The 15,476-nt window shown below is 47.7% G+C and overlaps 2 protein-coding genes and 1 pseudogene across 4 annotated transcripts in view; 2 read left to right on the forward strand and 1 right to left on the reverse strand.

Moving 5' to 3' along the window:
* CGRRF1 (cell growth regulator with ring finger domain 1) overlaps positions 1-15,476 on the forward strand; it is a 451,182-nt gene that overhangs the window by 421,500 nt on the left and 14,206 nt on the right. The gene's annotated exons all lie outside the window — the stretch shown is intronic.
* On the reverse strand, positions 1,946-2,274 carry LOC310844658 (small nuclear ribonucleoprotein F pseudogene; annotated as a pseudogene). The gene has a single exon. The product of its transcript is annotated as a small nuclear ribonucleoprotein F pseudogene (transcript).
* FBXO34 (F-box protein 34) overlaps positions 7,953-15,476 on the forward strand; it is a 56,129-nt gene continuing 48,605 nt past the window's right edge. Inside the window, exon 1 of one of the 2 annotated variants that reach the window (XM_083733942.1) lies at positions 7,953-8,141. The gene's annotated coding sequence lies outside the window, so the exon portion shown is untranslated. Of the gene's footprint in view, positions 8,142-8,673; positions 8,793-15,476 lie in introns of those variants that run through there. The other variant, XM_083733943.1, reaches the window with a different exon arrangement.

Below are 15,476 nucleotides of genomic sequence, written 5' to 3' on the forward strand. Positions count from 1 at the left end.
ATAGCCTAATGAACCTGTCATTTTAGACCCTGCTGCATCCCTAAGAAAATGTTCGGAATGTTTGTCCTTTCCTAGCCTGAAACATTTGCATCTGCAACCAACTTCACCCAACATGCACCCAAATCACAGCTCATACTTTTACGGGCAAGAGGCTGTGTTGTCTTTAATGACTGCCTATGAGACAGAAGCGGGACCCGGGTGGTGCTATGGGTTAAACCACAGAACCTAGGTCTTGCCGATCAGAAGGTCGGCGGTTTGAATCCCAGCAACAGGGTGAGCTCCCGTTGCTCGGTCCCTGCTCCTGCCAACCTAGCAGTTCGAAAGCATGTCAAAGTGCAAGTAGATAAATAGGTACCGCTCCGGCGGGAAGGTAAACGGCGTTTCCGTGCGCTGCTCTGGTTCGCCAGAAGTGGCTTAGTCATTCTGGCTACATGACCTGGAAGCTGTACGCCAGCTCCCTCGGCCAATAAAGCGAGATGTGAACGCCGCAACCCCAGAGTCGGCCACAACTGGACCTAATGGTCAGGAGTCCCTTTACCTTTACCTTACGAGACAGAAACCAGCGGGTACAATGTTTTCCTGGCCTGCAGATACACAGAGGAAGAAAACGGCACCTACTGATACCTGCCTGTCGTGGAGCTCTGCAAAAGTCACACCTGTTCACTGCGCAGGTGCCAGGCAAGTTGCTGCTGCCTTTTTGCAATCTCTTTCCAAGGCTTTGTGTTCACTGCGTAATTGGCACTCTGAATCTGTGGCTGCGCATAGCTGTAACCGGTGCATAATGAAGGTGGCTTTCTCTGACACGACGCAGCAGCAGCAGCAGCAGCCGCCGCCCACGTGAGGCAAGCTCTTTCTGCAACGCTGCCTGGCAACTGAGAACTCCTTCTGCTAGTCATTTGCTATCACGTTCCCACTGCAGAGGCTTATGCCAGCATTCCTGGTTCTGTGGTGGCCAAAGTACAAGTGGGATGGTACATGTGAACCGTCCTTGGTCCAGCTTTCTCCAACACCACTATCTGATCACCTTTCACCTGTGTAATGGACTGTGTCAGGAGAAGGTCTTCTTCGGCAATCACTTCTAGCCAAGCAAGATTGTCTTCCATGAACACGGTCTTAACAGTGAGTCCGTAAGTGACTGTGGAGGCCAATTCTGGATCTAGACATCCTTCCACAGTGGGGACATTGGTTTCCGGGCGGGAGTTGATCATGGTGTGGTTTTGCCAAGCGTGCCTCCCTATTAGCACGTTTCTCCCTTTCGTCCTGAGTTCGAATGTCTTCAAAATCCATGTTACAGGTAGGTAGCCGTGTTGCTCTGTCTTAGTCAAAACAAACTAAAAAAATTCCTTCCAGTAGCACCTTAGAGACCTTACCTTCTTCAGGTATCTGAAGAAGTGTGCATGCACACGAAAGCTCATACCAATAACAAACATAGTTGGTCTCTAAGGTGCTACTGGAAGGAATTTTTAAATTTTGTTTCAAAGTCCATGACACTGTTGGTCAAGGCTGTTCTCCAATTAGAGCGCTCGCAGGCCAGTGTTTACCAATTGTTGGTGTTTATACTACTTAAAAAAAAATATTTGCCTTGAGACTTATAAATGCCATCTCCAACTCCCCAAAAGATTCCATCAATGGTGTCTCCTAAATTTTTTTTACACATCCCTTGGGAAGACAGGCAAACTAATGCCAGTGTACTGGAAGAAGCAAAGGTCCCCAGTGTCAAAGCAATGATTCTTCAACATCAACTTTGTTGGACTGGTCATATTGTGCAGATGCCTGATTATCGTCTTCCACTGCATCTACTCAATTCTGAACATAAGAATGGAAAGTGTAATGCTAGTGGTCAACAAAAGAGGCAGAAGTTAATAGTGTTTTCTTCAACCTTTTAAGGACAGTGCTAGATCTTGCTGTTCATTTTCCAAAACTTGACAAAAAAAGCAAGCAAACAAAACCGGACAACTAAATTTCTTAGCACAGTCAAAAAACAACAACAACTTTCCCCCCAAAATAGTTATTCTCTCATTTCTCCATCTTCTTCTTCTTCCACACCCCTTATATAAAGGACATTATTGCACCTTATCAGAACTTCACCAAGGTGTCCAGATAATGCACCATCAATATATTCTTCTGTATTTGCAAGCTGCATGTTCATGTAGCCATCGACGGAGACGAGGTAGCCTTTGTATTCCATCCCCCACTTCAGCTTCACCATCACTGGCTTCCCAGTCAGCCCGTTTAGGAAGGGCTTTGGATTGAGAGGCAGACTCATAGCAACCAGACCCCTTGCTGTTCATTTTCAAGGTCCTTTAACAGTTGTTATTGGGTGGCCAGGAAATGAGAATAAAGTTGGTGCATCTTGCATATCTTCTTCATCATCTGTTTTTCTTTGTCTTGTGGTTGTTACATTCTCAAGGCTGCCTCCTGTTTCTGCTACCACACCTCCTTTACTTCCTCCCATCTCTTCCACCTGTTTTTGTCTAGTATACAATAATATGAATATACTTTGGCCTGCTAAAGTTGCCTTTGTTCTTATATTAGAACCATATCTTGTTAAGCCTCCCCCCCCCCCCAGCTCCAAAACAATGCATCCACGCTCTCTCTCACACACAGAGTTCTTAGCATTAGATCAGATCAAAAACATTCTGCAGGGCAGCTCAGCTCTTCCGCAAGGCTTGAAAGGCATCGACATTTTGTCACATTCATTGCAGTAATGATTCCAACCTGACCTGGTAGAAAACTAATGGTCTTCATTCAGAGAGGTTGGACTGTAAACATTCCGATAGCTTTTTCCTCCCCGAGTGGCTGGAATGTTGTTGAACGTTCTGTGCCATCCCACTAGCCCAGGTGATTGATATCATAGGCTGTACCACCACAGGAACAATGCAATACAGACTAGGGTGCAACACACCTTTCCATTTCCAGAATGGTTCAGGTGTCACAGGTCCCCTGAATAGCCAACGATTTATTTTATCTACTTTTTAATTAAATTCATAAACTTAATAATTTATCTGTGATCATGAGACTCTTCTTCACCTGCCTCCGTCATGAGAGGTCTGGAGGGTGGCAACACGAGAAAGGGCCTTTTCTGCAGTGGCTCCCTGTCTGTGGAATGCTTTCCCCAGGGAGGCTTGCCTGGTACCTTCATCATACACCTTTAAAGGTAAAGGATCCCTGACCATTAGGTCCAGTCGTGACTGACTCTGGGGTTGTGGCGCTCATCTCGCTTTATTGGCCGAGGGAGCCGGCATACAGCTTCCGGGTCATGTGGCCAGCATGACTAAGCTGCTTCTGGCGAACCAGAGCAGCGCACGGAAACGCCGTTTACCTTCCCGCCGGAGCGGTACCTATTTATCTACTTGCACTGGCATGCTTTCGAACTGCTAGGTTGGCAGGAGCAGGGACCGAGCAACGGGAGCTCACCCCGTCACGGGGATTCGAACCATCAACCTTCTGATCGGCAAGTCCTAGACTCTGTGGTTTAACCCACAGCGCCACCCGCATCCCTACTCATACACCTTTAGGAGCCAGGTAAAAACATTTCTTTTCAACCAGGCCTTGGGCTGATTAATATTCAGTGGCCTGTTAAATTTGTTAGGGGAAGGGTTATTTTTATTTTTAAAAACAAAAACAAAAACTTTTTTAAAAATTACTTCTATCATGCATTTTTATCTTGTGAACCATCCTGAGATCTTTGAATGGAGGCATATCAATTTTTAAAATAATAATAATATACATTTTTATACCACTCTTCATCCAAGGATCACAGGGCAGTTTACAATATAGCAACACAGAAGCGCATAGCGTAGTAACAAATAAAAACAGTCACACACATACTGAGTTTAAAAAGTCATAGATTGTTTAATTAGCCAAAGGTTTGGGAGAGGAACACTTTTCCTGGCGCCTAAAGATATGTAATGAAGGGGCCAGGCAAGTCTCCTTGAAGAGAGCATCCCGCAAGCAGGAGAATTCCACAAACTTCCCTGTGGACCTCTCGTGGATAAAGCCTTGAGGTATTGTACCCCTAAAGGGACGTGGATGGCGCTATGGGTTAAACCACAGAGCCTAGGACTTGCCAATCAGGTCGGCGGTTTGAATCCCTGTGGCGGGGTGAGCTCCTGTTGCTTGGTCCCTGCTCCTGCCAACCTAGCAGTTCGAAAGCACATCAAAGTGCAAGTAGATAAATAGATATTTGTAAATCTGGGGGCTGTCCCCAGGAATGGGGATGTCTGGAAACCTTATATTAAACTGGGTTTAAGAGTTAGTACCAAGGGACACGGGTGGCGCTGTGGCTTGCCAATCAGAAGGTTGGCGGTTCGAATCCCCGCGACGGGTTGAGCTCCCGTTGCTCGGTCCCGGCTCCTGCCAACCTAGCAGTTCGAAAGCACGTCAAAGTGCAAGTAGATAAATAGGTACCACTCTGGCAGGAAGGTAAACAGCGATTCCATGCACTGCTCTGGTTCGCCATAAGCAGCTTAGTCATGCTGGCCACATGACCCGGAAGCTGTACACCGGCTCCCTCAGCCAGTAAAGTGAGATGAGCGCCGCAACCCCAGTCGGCCACGACTGGACCTAATGGTCAGGGGGGGGGTCCCTTTACCCTTTTTATTGTACCCCTGAGCTGTTTAAGGCTTTGTAAGTCAAAACCAGCACTTTGAATTGGGCTCGAAAACTAACAGGCAGCCAGTGCGTCAGGTCAGAATTGGTGTAATATGCTCAAACTGTCTGGCACATTCACTGCCTCGCCTGCAGATATAAAAGAGAAGGGCTGCAGATATAAAAGAGAAGGGCTGTGTGACAATGGAACAGTATACCATGATACCAGCTACTGGGGAAGACTGCAGCTCTCATGTCCTGCTTTCAGACCCTCCAAGTGTCCCTATTTCCCAGGGACGTCCCTGATTTAGAGAAGCTGTCCCGGTTTCTGATTTGATCCCGAAATGTCCCACTTTTCCTTAGGATGCCCCATTTTCATTGGGAAAATGTTGGAGGGTATGGACTTATCTGCCCCCCCCCCCCGCAAGCCGTCTGAAGGCACTCCTGTAGAGGGAAGTTTTTAAAAATGTTTTATTGAGTTTTTACATATGTTGGAAGCTGCCCAAAGTGGCTGGGGCAACTCAGTAAGATGTGTGGGGTATAAATAATAAAATTATCATTATGGAATGGGACGTCCCTACTTTCATCAGAGAAATGTTGGAGGGCATGTGCTTTTCTGGGTGGCCGCTGTTGACAACAGAGTGTGGGATGAGACATATTTTGGGTCCCACTCAGTCTCCTTAAGGTTTCCTTTAACCATTGTCCGAATGGGACCACACGACTTGGGAGCAGCTGCAAAGGCATCTAAGCCAGGGGTCAGCAAACTTTTTCAGCCGTGGGCCAGTCCACCGTCCCTCAGACCTTGCGGGGGGCAGGACTATATTTTTTGGGGGGGAAAATAAAATGAACAAATTCCTATGCCCCACAAATAACCCAGAGATACATTTTAAATAAAAGCACACATTCTCCTCATGTAAAAACACCAGGCAGGCCCCACAAATAACCCAGAGATGCATTTTAAATAAGAGGACACATTCTACTCGTGCAAAAACACATGGATTCCTGGACTGTCTGCGAGCCGGATTTAGAAGGCAATTGGGCCGGATCCGGCCCCTAGGCCTTAGTTTTACCTACCCATGTGCAAAGGCATCTAAGCACCTTTCCACCCCTCGAGGAAAATGTCTCCACTGAGGTGCAGCTCTTAGCCTATCTTGAGGAAAAAATGGGGAGCTGTGCACAGTGTCTGCAGGCAATTGTTTTCACGGTTAAAGCGGTTAAAGCAAACAGCACGGTGATAAGGTGGTATACGCCCATGAAAAGCCCTGATAAGTGCAATAATTAAATAATCCACTGCCCACACACCAGAGCTGCAGAGTAATTAGGCTGATCCCCTAATTACTCTGACAGAATCAGACTTCTTCCTTGGACCATGATAAGATAGGCCTGTAATTTTATCTCTTGTTTTCTTCATGCCTGGGAAAGGCTGTAATGCCAAGAGGCTAAGTGTCTCGGGGAAAGTTATACAATATGCAGACCATCCTTTAGCAGAAGATTGTCAAAGCTTTGCATTGTGGGGGTGGCTGGTATCAGGCTGCCTGTAAGATTAGCACCACATGTTAAAAACAAAAAGCCCACCAAACCAAATAAACTTTAAAAATCTGGCACCAGGCTCACGTTAAGGTTAGCACTTTCCGGGGGGGGGGGGGCGGGGGAGAGAGAAAAGTTGGTATTAAACTACAGTGGTACCTCGGGTTAAGTACTTAATTCGTTCCAGAGATCCGTACTTAACCTGAAACTGTTCTTAACCTGAAGCACCACTTTAGCTAATGGGGCCTCCTGCTGCCGCCGCGCCGCCAGAGCACAATTTCTGTTCTCATCCTGAAGCAAAGTTCTTAACCTGAAGCACTATTTCTGGGTTAGCGGAGTCTGTAACCTGAAGCTTATGTAACCCGAGGTACCACTGTAAGGTTACCAGATTTTTTTTCAATGAATCCAGGGGCACTTTCAACTTCAGTAGGAATGATAGGATTTTATCAGGGGATTGATTTGTAAATCTGGGGGCTGTCCCCAGGAAATGGGGATGTCTGGAAATCTTATATTAAACTGGGTTTAAGAATTAGTACCAAGGGACGCGGGTGGCGCTGTGGGTTAAACCACAGAGCCTAGGACTTGCCAATCAGAAGGTCGGCGGTTCGAATCCCCACGATGGGGTGAGCTCCCGTTGCTCGGTCCCTGCTCCTGCCAACCTAGCAGTTCGAAAGCACGTCAAAGTGCAAGTAGATAAATAGGCACCGCTCCTGTGGGAAGGTAAATTCTGTGCGCTGCTCTGGTTCGCCAGAAGCGGCTTAGTCATGCTGGCCACATGACCCGGAAGCTGTACGCCGGCTCCCTCGGCCAATAAAGCGAGATGAGCGCCGCAACCCCAGTTGGCCACGACTGAACCTAATGGTCAGGGGTCCCTTTACCTTTAACCTGAAAAAAACCCAACCTGAAGCATCTGTAACCTGAGGTATGACTGTATAGAAATGTAAATAATAAATAATAATAATAAAGCCAGCCCTGCAACCTGGCACTACTAAAGCGGCCGTCCTCTTATGTTTGAGGCTTTGACACGTAGATTTTTGTGCTTTTATATTACAAAACACTCTGTGATCCTCAGAGGGAAATACAGTGGACGCTTGGGTTGCGAATGTGATCCATGCGGGATGCACGTTCGCAACCCGCAGCCGCACGTCTGTGCAGCTGCGGGTTGCAATATGGCACTTCTGTGCATGCGCAAAGAGCAATTTAGTGCTTCTGTGCATGCGCTACTGTGCATGCGTCCATAACCCCCCCCCAAAAAAAAACACAACTTGAAGCGTCTGTAACCCTAGGTATAGAAATGTCATTGCATTTTAGTGTTTTGCTGGAAGCTGCCCAGAGTGGCTGGGGAAACCCAGCCAGATGGGCGGGGTATAAATAATAAATTATAATAATAATAAAATAAACAAACAAATAAATAAAAATAATAATAAAGCCAGCCCCGCAACCTGGCACTACTAAAGCGGCCACCCTCTTCCTTTTTGTATATTTTTGTGTTTTCCCACTGCAGACCGCCCTGTGATCCTCGGAGGAAGGGCGGCATAGGAAATGAACCAGTACTAATAATAACCCCCATAAGCGTGGCGCTGGGCCCCAGGGCCTTGCCCGCGCCGGGGATGTGTGGGTGTCCCGGGGGCTGAGCTTGGCCCTGGGCCCCAAATCCACTCAGCCCCGCGGCGGCCTGCCCGCCTGTCCCTCCCCGCTCCTGCTGAGGCGGCGGCGAGCCGGCGAAGCCCGCGCCTGGTCGGCCCAGCCCTGCCGGCCTGCCGCCGCTGCCGCCGCAGCCTCCCCCGGCGGGCGGCGCCCCACTCGGCGCCGCTGCTCCGCCCCGGGCCTTGGATTGGCGGGAGGCCGCGGCTCCTCCCAGCGCGGGTCGGGGGCCGAGCGAGGGAAGCGGGACGGAGGAGACGTCGGCGAAGGTAGCGCCGGAGGAGGAGGAGGAGGGAGGAGGAGGAGAAGCGCCGCCGCCGCCGCCGCCAGCAGAAGAAGGAGAAGGAGCGTCGGAGGCCCCAGAGCCGCCCCCTCGCCAGGTGAGGCGAGGCCGCTCGCGGGAGGGCCCGCGCCGGGGGCTCGCCTAGAACCCGCCGCGGGCCTCGGGAACCACAGCGGGGGGCTTCCTTCACCCCCTCACCCAAACAACCCCCGAGGGCGCCCTTCACCCCCAATTCGCGCTTTTCAGCGCTATAATAGGACCTGCCCCCTATATGAGGGGTGGATTGTAGGGGAATTATTCTTCCCTTTTTTTGGGGGGGGGTGATATTTGAGGCGGGGTCGTTCGGGTTTCAGGCTCATTTCGGAAGAGGAATCCCTCCCCCCCCCTGCACATATTTTGGGGTGTCTGTGGGGTGGAAGTCAAGGCGTGGACACGAGGTGTCTCCATCCTTCTTTTTGGTGGGGGTCTGGACCTCCTTCTCTTTAGCTTTGGGCGTTATGGGGGCTTCTCCGTATTCAGGGCTTAAAGAGGGGGCCCTGCAGGATTTGGGCTGCCTTTGCATTTTAGGGTTGTTGTTTTTTTGTGGGGAGGCTTCTTGTCCCCATTCCCCCCACCCCCTGCTTGAGTGTAGGGGGGGGCTATATTTAGGATTTTGTCGTGCTTGGGGAATATGGAGTTGGAGTCCCTGCTGCTTCCAGGGTTTGGGATGATGGAGAGATTTTCTGTTTCCAGGAGGCAGGGATTTGGGGTGAGGGCTTCTTTCTCCACACTCATATTCTTTCCCTCCCACCCCCTTTTCCCCTACTCTTTGGGATTTGATTCTGTGCCTTTTAAAGACTGCCCCTAAGCCAAAGGGTTCCCTTAAATTGGAGAGAGGCGGCTTGACCCTGCTGCTCGAATTGCAAAGACTTCCTTGTTCCATCACCAGGGACCTCGGAGGAGCTTCACATCTCAGCCCCTTTTTTGCTTAGGGGATTAGGAAACTGGAGCAATTGCCAGCCCAGGTCCCAAAGGCTCCTTGTGATACGATGAATTTGCAACACAGAAGGAGTGTGCAGCCTCCCACACCTGGGAGCAAGCCCTGTTGAATTCAGCAGGATTTACTTCTGAGTAGACAAGATTGTGATTATTTTGCTGTTGCATTTGTTAATCCCTTTTCTTACAAAGGTAGCTGTTTTGCACTGAAGCCAGTTAAAAGGCAATAAAAACCTAAAACAGGCAATTTGGTGCAGTTAGCAAAAGGAAAAAAGTCAGGACTACAAGTCATGCTTGGCATTGTGCTGTCCGTTAATTTAAATGGGACTTTATTTGTTTCTGTCTGTGTCGGTATATAGTTAACTGGACATGGTTCCAAAGATTTCAGTATGTTGCCCTTCAGTTTGCTCACTTATTTTTTGTAATTTTAAACTTGTTTTAAACTGGATTTAATAATGTGTTTTAATTGTTGCTTCCCGCCCTGGGATCTTAGTGTGAAGGGCAGGCAATAAATTGTAATGGTAATAGTAAGGGAAACCCTGTATGCCTGCGTACACAATTTTTCTCTTACCTGCGCAGGTAATTGGCTTGTGTGACGTGTCATGTGCTTCTTTCCAAAGGGAAGGTTTGAGAAGGGACTGTGGACTCTCAGTGCTGGAGTTTTTACTCCTTGGCTGTAAAAATATAAGGTATGTTTGGGCAGCTCTGTTTGGTTTGAGCTATGAGGAATCCATGATGGGCATGAATGTTGCCTTTGAGTTGGTGGCGTGGTATTCCTGTGGTAGAATAAGTGACTTTTCACCAGTGCACACTTGTGGATATGAAGAATGAGTCCCATAGTGTTAATGCATGTGTTTTGGGGTGCTCCCAGAGAATAAAAATGAATGGTGTTTTTGCTAATGCTATACAAATATTAGCATTCTTCTAAGCTAGTTATGCAATATGTGATCTTGTAAAATGTACTGACTATTGTACCTTAGAAGAGCTAGTTCTTTGGAAAAAACCTACATCTTCCCGCTGCTACCCTTTTAACAGAGGTTCCCATGGCAGTTTCTGCCAGAGGAATTTCAGCCATTCATCCCTTTCCCTTTAAAGAACACCTGCCATTGCTATTGATGCTGCTGGGGGAAAGCAATTACCCCATAACTAAGGTTCCTGCCAGCCAGCTTAATTTAGGAGAGCATTACCTGCCCATGGGACGCAGGTGGCGCTGTGGGTTAAAGCCTCAGCGCCTAGGACTTGCCGATCGAAAGGTCGGCGGTTCGAATCCCTGCGGCGGGGTGCGCTCCCGCTGCTCGGTCCCAGCGCCTGCCAACCTAGCAGTTCGAAAGCACATCAAAGTGCAAGTAGATAAATAGGGACCGCTTACCAGTGGGAAGGTAAACAGTGTTTCCGTGTGCGGCTCTGGTTCGCGAGAGCAGCGATGTCACGCTGGCCACGTGACCCGGAAGTGTCTCCGGACAGCGCTGGCCCCTGGCCTCTTAAGTGAGATGGGCGCACAACCCCAGAGTCTGTCAAGACTGGCCCGTACGGGCAGGGGTACCTTTACCTTTACCTTACCTGCCCATGCTCCTTTTTCCACAAGGGCTCTCACACCAATGTAGCTGCTACTCCACCGAGGGAACAGATGAAAAAGAAGGTGATGCTGATAATAGGGTTGCCATATCTTGAAGAACAAAAAAGAGGACAGCCCGAGCCGGTGAAAGAGGGGCACTGGTGTATGGGGCTGCGCCAGTGTGCCTCTTTTCCCAACTTGGGCTGACAGCGGCTGCAGTGTGCAGAGCTGCCTGTGCCTGAGCCAACCCCCAAATAAATACCCCCCCCCAATTACAGACATTTCCTTTAAAATGTAAAAATCCCCCTGGATGGGCCTGTTGGTCCCCCCAAAAGAGGACATGTCTGGTATTTCCCAGACATATGGCAACCCTAGCTGATAAGGAATTTGCTAATGGTGCCTCATTCCCTTGAAATCTGTATGGGGTCCGGCTGTAGAGGAGATCTGTCACTTTCACCTTTTGCTGCTGCATTAGAGCCAAGCTGTGCAGGACTCATATTTTATCTTTAAAAATCTTAAGTTGGCAAGCTTTGTTCCCTTCCTCTCTGCTGTCCTGCTACAGTTTTCAGGTAAAATGGTGCAAAGTTGAGAGACCCCTTGGGAACTCCATAGGTACATGGATGAGGCTGCACACTGTCCCTGACTGACTCCAGCTACAAAAGCCGAGGCTGCTGAACAGGCTCTTGAGCTGCGGTGTTGTTTGCGGGGTTTTTTTGTTGGGTGGTGTTGCTGCTGTTGGGTTTTTGTGATTTATGTGGAAATTCTTCAGTTTGCTTGTTTATATTTTGATGTTTTATTTGTTGCTTATGACTACTTCTGCTATGTTGCAGTTATGTATTTTTTCATGTTATAAGCCGCCTGGAGCATGATTCGAATTGTGGAAAGGCGGCAGACAAATAAATATTTATGCCTGTATGTATCCAGTGTTTGAAATTAGTGAGCTACATTTTGCACCTGGCTTCTGATCACTTGCGACCAAGTGAAGATGTTGGGGCACCAGGATGGCGCATGACGTCTCCACCATCTGGAGGTGCGTGCCTGGGGATCACAGGGTCTTGCCTGTTTTCACACACTAATACCCCATCCTGTAGAATTCTATCAGTTATATTTTATCTGCACAACAGAATTAATTTCTGGAACCAAAATGCTTTTTCTTTACAGCCTGAGCAGGACCAGTCTCCATTAAGAAGATGAAGTTGGAATATAGTCCACTATATATGTGGACTGTCCCTGGATCAAGGGACTTTTCTTCTTTAAGTTATCAGAGCTCTTAACCTAGCTCAGGGTTGCCATCTGAACTAGCCAGATGTTTAACTGATAATCAGTCACAGTCAGTCCATCGTTTGAAAAATAAGACATTAGAGCCATCTTGCTCCCAAATGGCAAACTAGACATTCTGTTTGGCTCCTGTAACCTTGGTTTCAGGAGCCATTTGGCTCCTAGATTATATATTATAACACCAAATGTATTATAAGCCATATATCTGAAGCAAGGGAGGCCAGAGCGCTACCTTGGACCACACTTGAAAATCATATAATTATGGCAGAAGCTCCAAAGATAATGACTGGGAGAAATCGAGACTGAACCTTTCTCCCTAACATGCTAGATAACTTGCATAGCTGAGTGCTGAAATGTTCCATTCCCACCTGCGGCAGCCTAAAGTGGATCAATCCAGGAGAAGATTTACTATTTGATTTTACTGAGAGTATAATCTGGTTCTTGCCTGTTTCTGTGTCCACAGTACCAAATTGCCCATCTTGAGTTGCCTGATGTTAGGAATGAAATCCATGCCATACAAACTGGCAGGACAGTGTCTTAGTGGAAGCTGTGTTTTTCTAGGTGGGCCCTGCAAATGCAGTCTATTAAAATGCAGTGGACATTTTTTAAAATAAAAAGTGATGCGTATCTTTTCATCCCTGTTTTCGTGCTTGTATGATCAGTTCTGTTCCCTTCCCTTTCTTGGTCTCATTGCTGTGTGGCAGTTACATAAAGACCGTATTGTGGAACTGGATTGGACAGAGTGTCGTCAGATGCGCAGTGACACTTCAGGATTCACTGACGACGCTCTGCAATGGGCTCAACACAGCGTGCACCGAGTGAGCTGGCACCAGGCTTTAAATACTCGGCACATTAGTGTCTCTTTAAAAATTCCTTTTCTTGAAGCCTCGGCATTGCGCTCATACTAATTGCATGGTTTTAGGTAGGTTAAATATGCTTATGCCATTTTTAAACAAAGGGCATAATGATAGTAGCTTGCGATTCTTGCTTTGGTGTTTGAGGCTTAAAGAATGTCTACGATGTGCGTTTTGAGCCGCGGTTCCGAATATGTTATTAGGATGCCAGCCTGAATCTTTTATTAACAAATGGAAGAATGTGACCCCAGGTTGCTGGGGTGGTGCGTGTGTGTGTGTGTGTGCTCGCGCTCGCGTCTGTGCGTAAGGATTTTGATTTTTTTTTTTAAAGTACAGCCTTCCCCAAGTGGTTCTACCAATTAATAAGCCAACATGTTCCCATGAAAAGAGTGGTGGGAATTCACAACAAATGCAAACTTGAGAGCCATATCAAAATGTCTTGCATCTTTTTTTCTATAGGAGGCACTTGCTCTTTATTTCCACCCTGCCTTGCTTCTCTACCCTCCCACCCAAATGTTCTTTTAACAAATGGACCAAATGGACTCTTCCCCAGATGATGCCTCTCACCAGCCCTGCTCCCCATCCTCCAAAGTGCCTTCACCTGGCTGGAATGTGTCCTTTACCTGTGATAATTACACCATATTTCCTGGATGGAGAATTGTGTGTAGGTGTCGGGAACCTCTGACAAAAGCCAGAAGCCTTGGACTTCTGTGTCGCTGGAATACAGTGAACTGTACAAAGATAAGGCTTGCATCTGTTTCTCTGCCTACTTTTGCCTCTGGTCCCACCCATGATTTGCATGCGGCCCCTGGAAGATTGGCCATGGCAGAATGTGGTCCTCGGGCTGAAAAGTTTCCCTGTCACAGCTTTGACCCATCACATGGTGGGCCACTTCCTGCCTGCCTCCTAGTGAGCAGTCCTTCATTAAATACGTTCTGTATACCCTGATAAGGGGAATAATAGAGCTGCTCCCCACATGTCTGCTCAAAGAGCTTGGCTTCTCTACAAGCTGGAAAGGAAAACTGCTGTGAGCAGATGCAGAGACACACACACACACCATTATGTAGGTGTTGGTTGATTGAGAACACAACTATTCAATGCATCCTCTCTGTCTTGAGAGCTCTGAGCTTTTGCTGTTGCTTTTGACCCAATAAATGTTCCTGGTGGTGTTGTTGTTTTCTGGATGGCTGGGGTGATGGGCACTTCAGGGATCTCATTTCAGACTTCAGTTTGGCTATGAGCATGCTTGTTGGTCTTCTGAAATATTTCAAAGATGGAAGTAATAATGGCTCAAGCCAATAAGACAGTGTTAGAAACTCAGTAATACAAACTAGGTGCCAAATGGCTCCTTAAAGCAGGGTGGTGGTGGTGGTGGTGGTTGTTTAGTCGTTTAGTTGTGTCCAACTCTTCGTGACCCCATGGACCAGAGCACACCAGGCGCTCCTGTCTTCTGCTGCCTCCCACAGTTTGGTCAAACTCATGCTGGTAGCTTCGAGAACACTGTCCAACCATCTTGTCCTCTGTCGTCCCCTTCTCCTTGTTTCAGGATCTGTCCTTCCAGTGAGCACTCAGGGCTGATTTCCTTCAGAATGGATTGGTTTGATCTTCTTGCAGTCCATGGGACTCTCAAGAGTCTCCTCCAGCACCATAAGCAGGGTTACAGTCGCCAAAAAGGAATGCCTAGTTGCTGTTTTTGGACCAGATGGTTCGAAAGTCATATTTTTTCAGTATGATGTTTTGGTTCCTGAAATTCATTTTGATTGTGCAGATACAATATAATGAATAGAATTCTACAGAATGTCTTGCCAGTGTGTGAAAACAGTCAAGATTCAAGGATCCTCAGGCATGCACCTCCAGATGGTGGAGACACCAGGCGCCATCCTGGTACCCTGGCACTGATAGCCAGGTGCAAAATGCCCCTCGCGCCTGACGAATTTCGAACGCTGCAATAAGGATACTGTAAAGTCGAAATAAAAGACTGGTGCAAAGCGCCTTATAAACTAAAAGCACATTTAAACTTTAGGGGCGGGGGCTGCCGGTAGTTTGGTGCTTAACTGAGCTCCGTAATGAATGAATGGTCTGGAGTGCATCGTTAGCCAAACCTGCATTTCCCATCTTCTCTTTTCCAGGGTTTGTTATGCTTACAGGATTATGTGTGACTGTGCAATGTTTTTTCTTTACGGAAGAGGGGAAAGCATGGTGTAGCTTACTTATACATAGAGATGAACTGTATTTTTTGTGAATTAGCCTGGCTAGACATTTGAACTCATCAAATCAAGAGTAGCTGTGCCTCCAACTGCCTGAATCTGTTTGGAAACCAGCCGGGTGGCCTGGAGGGGATCTTGTAGGCAAGGACACAGAGAAGCCCAATAGTGTGGCTGCCTTTCCTGCTGCTCCTGCACCACAGATCCCTACTAAATGAGGCCCTGACCTCCTTAGCTGCAGAGATGGAGACTACACCACCAGGTGCCTTCAGAGCATCTGATAGCAGCTTGCAAGCTAATGATGGGGGATAATAAAAAACCCTCTTCAGATGCTAATCCGAAGTGTTGGTCCCAAGGCTGACATAAACTGGGAGTGGAACATCTGGCGTAATTTGTGAGCAGCGCCTTCTTAAGAGAGTAGGCAATACACTGCAGCCTTTCTCTTACGGTTTATAGCTTCCTCAAGTCTACCATTGACTCTTCTCTCCCCAGTCATAACATGTAAATGCACTTGTTCCGATCATAAACGTCGCTTCCCCTCTGGACTTTCGCTTGTGATGAGTTTG

This window comes from Podarcis gaigeae (assembly GCF_964106915.1).
Source record: "Podarcis gaigeae genome assembly, chromosome: 1".
NCBI lineage: Eukaryota > Metazoa > Chordata > Lepidosauria > Squamata > Lacertidae > Podarcis > Podarcis gaigeae.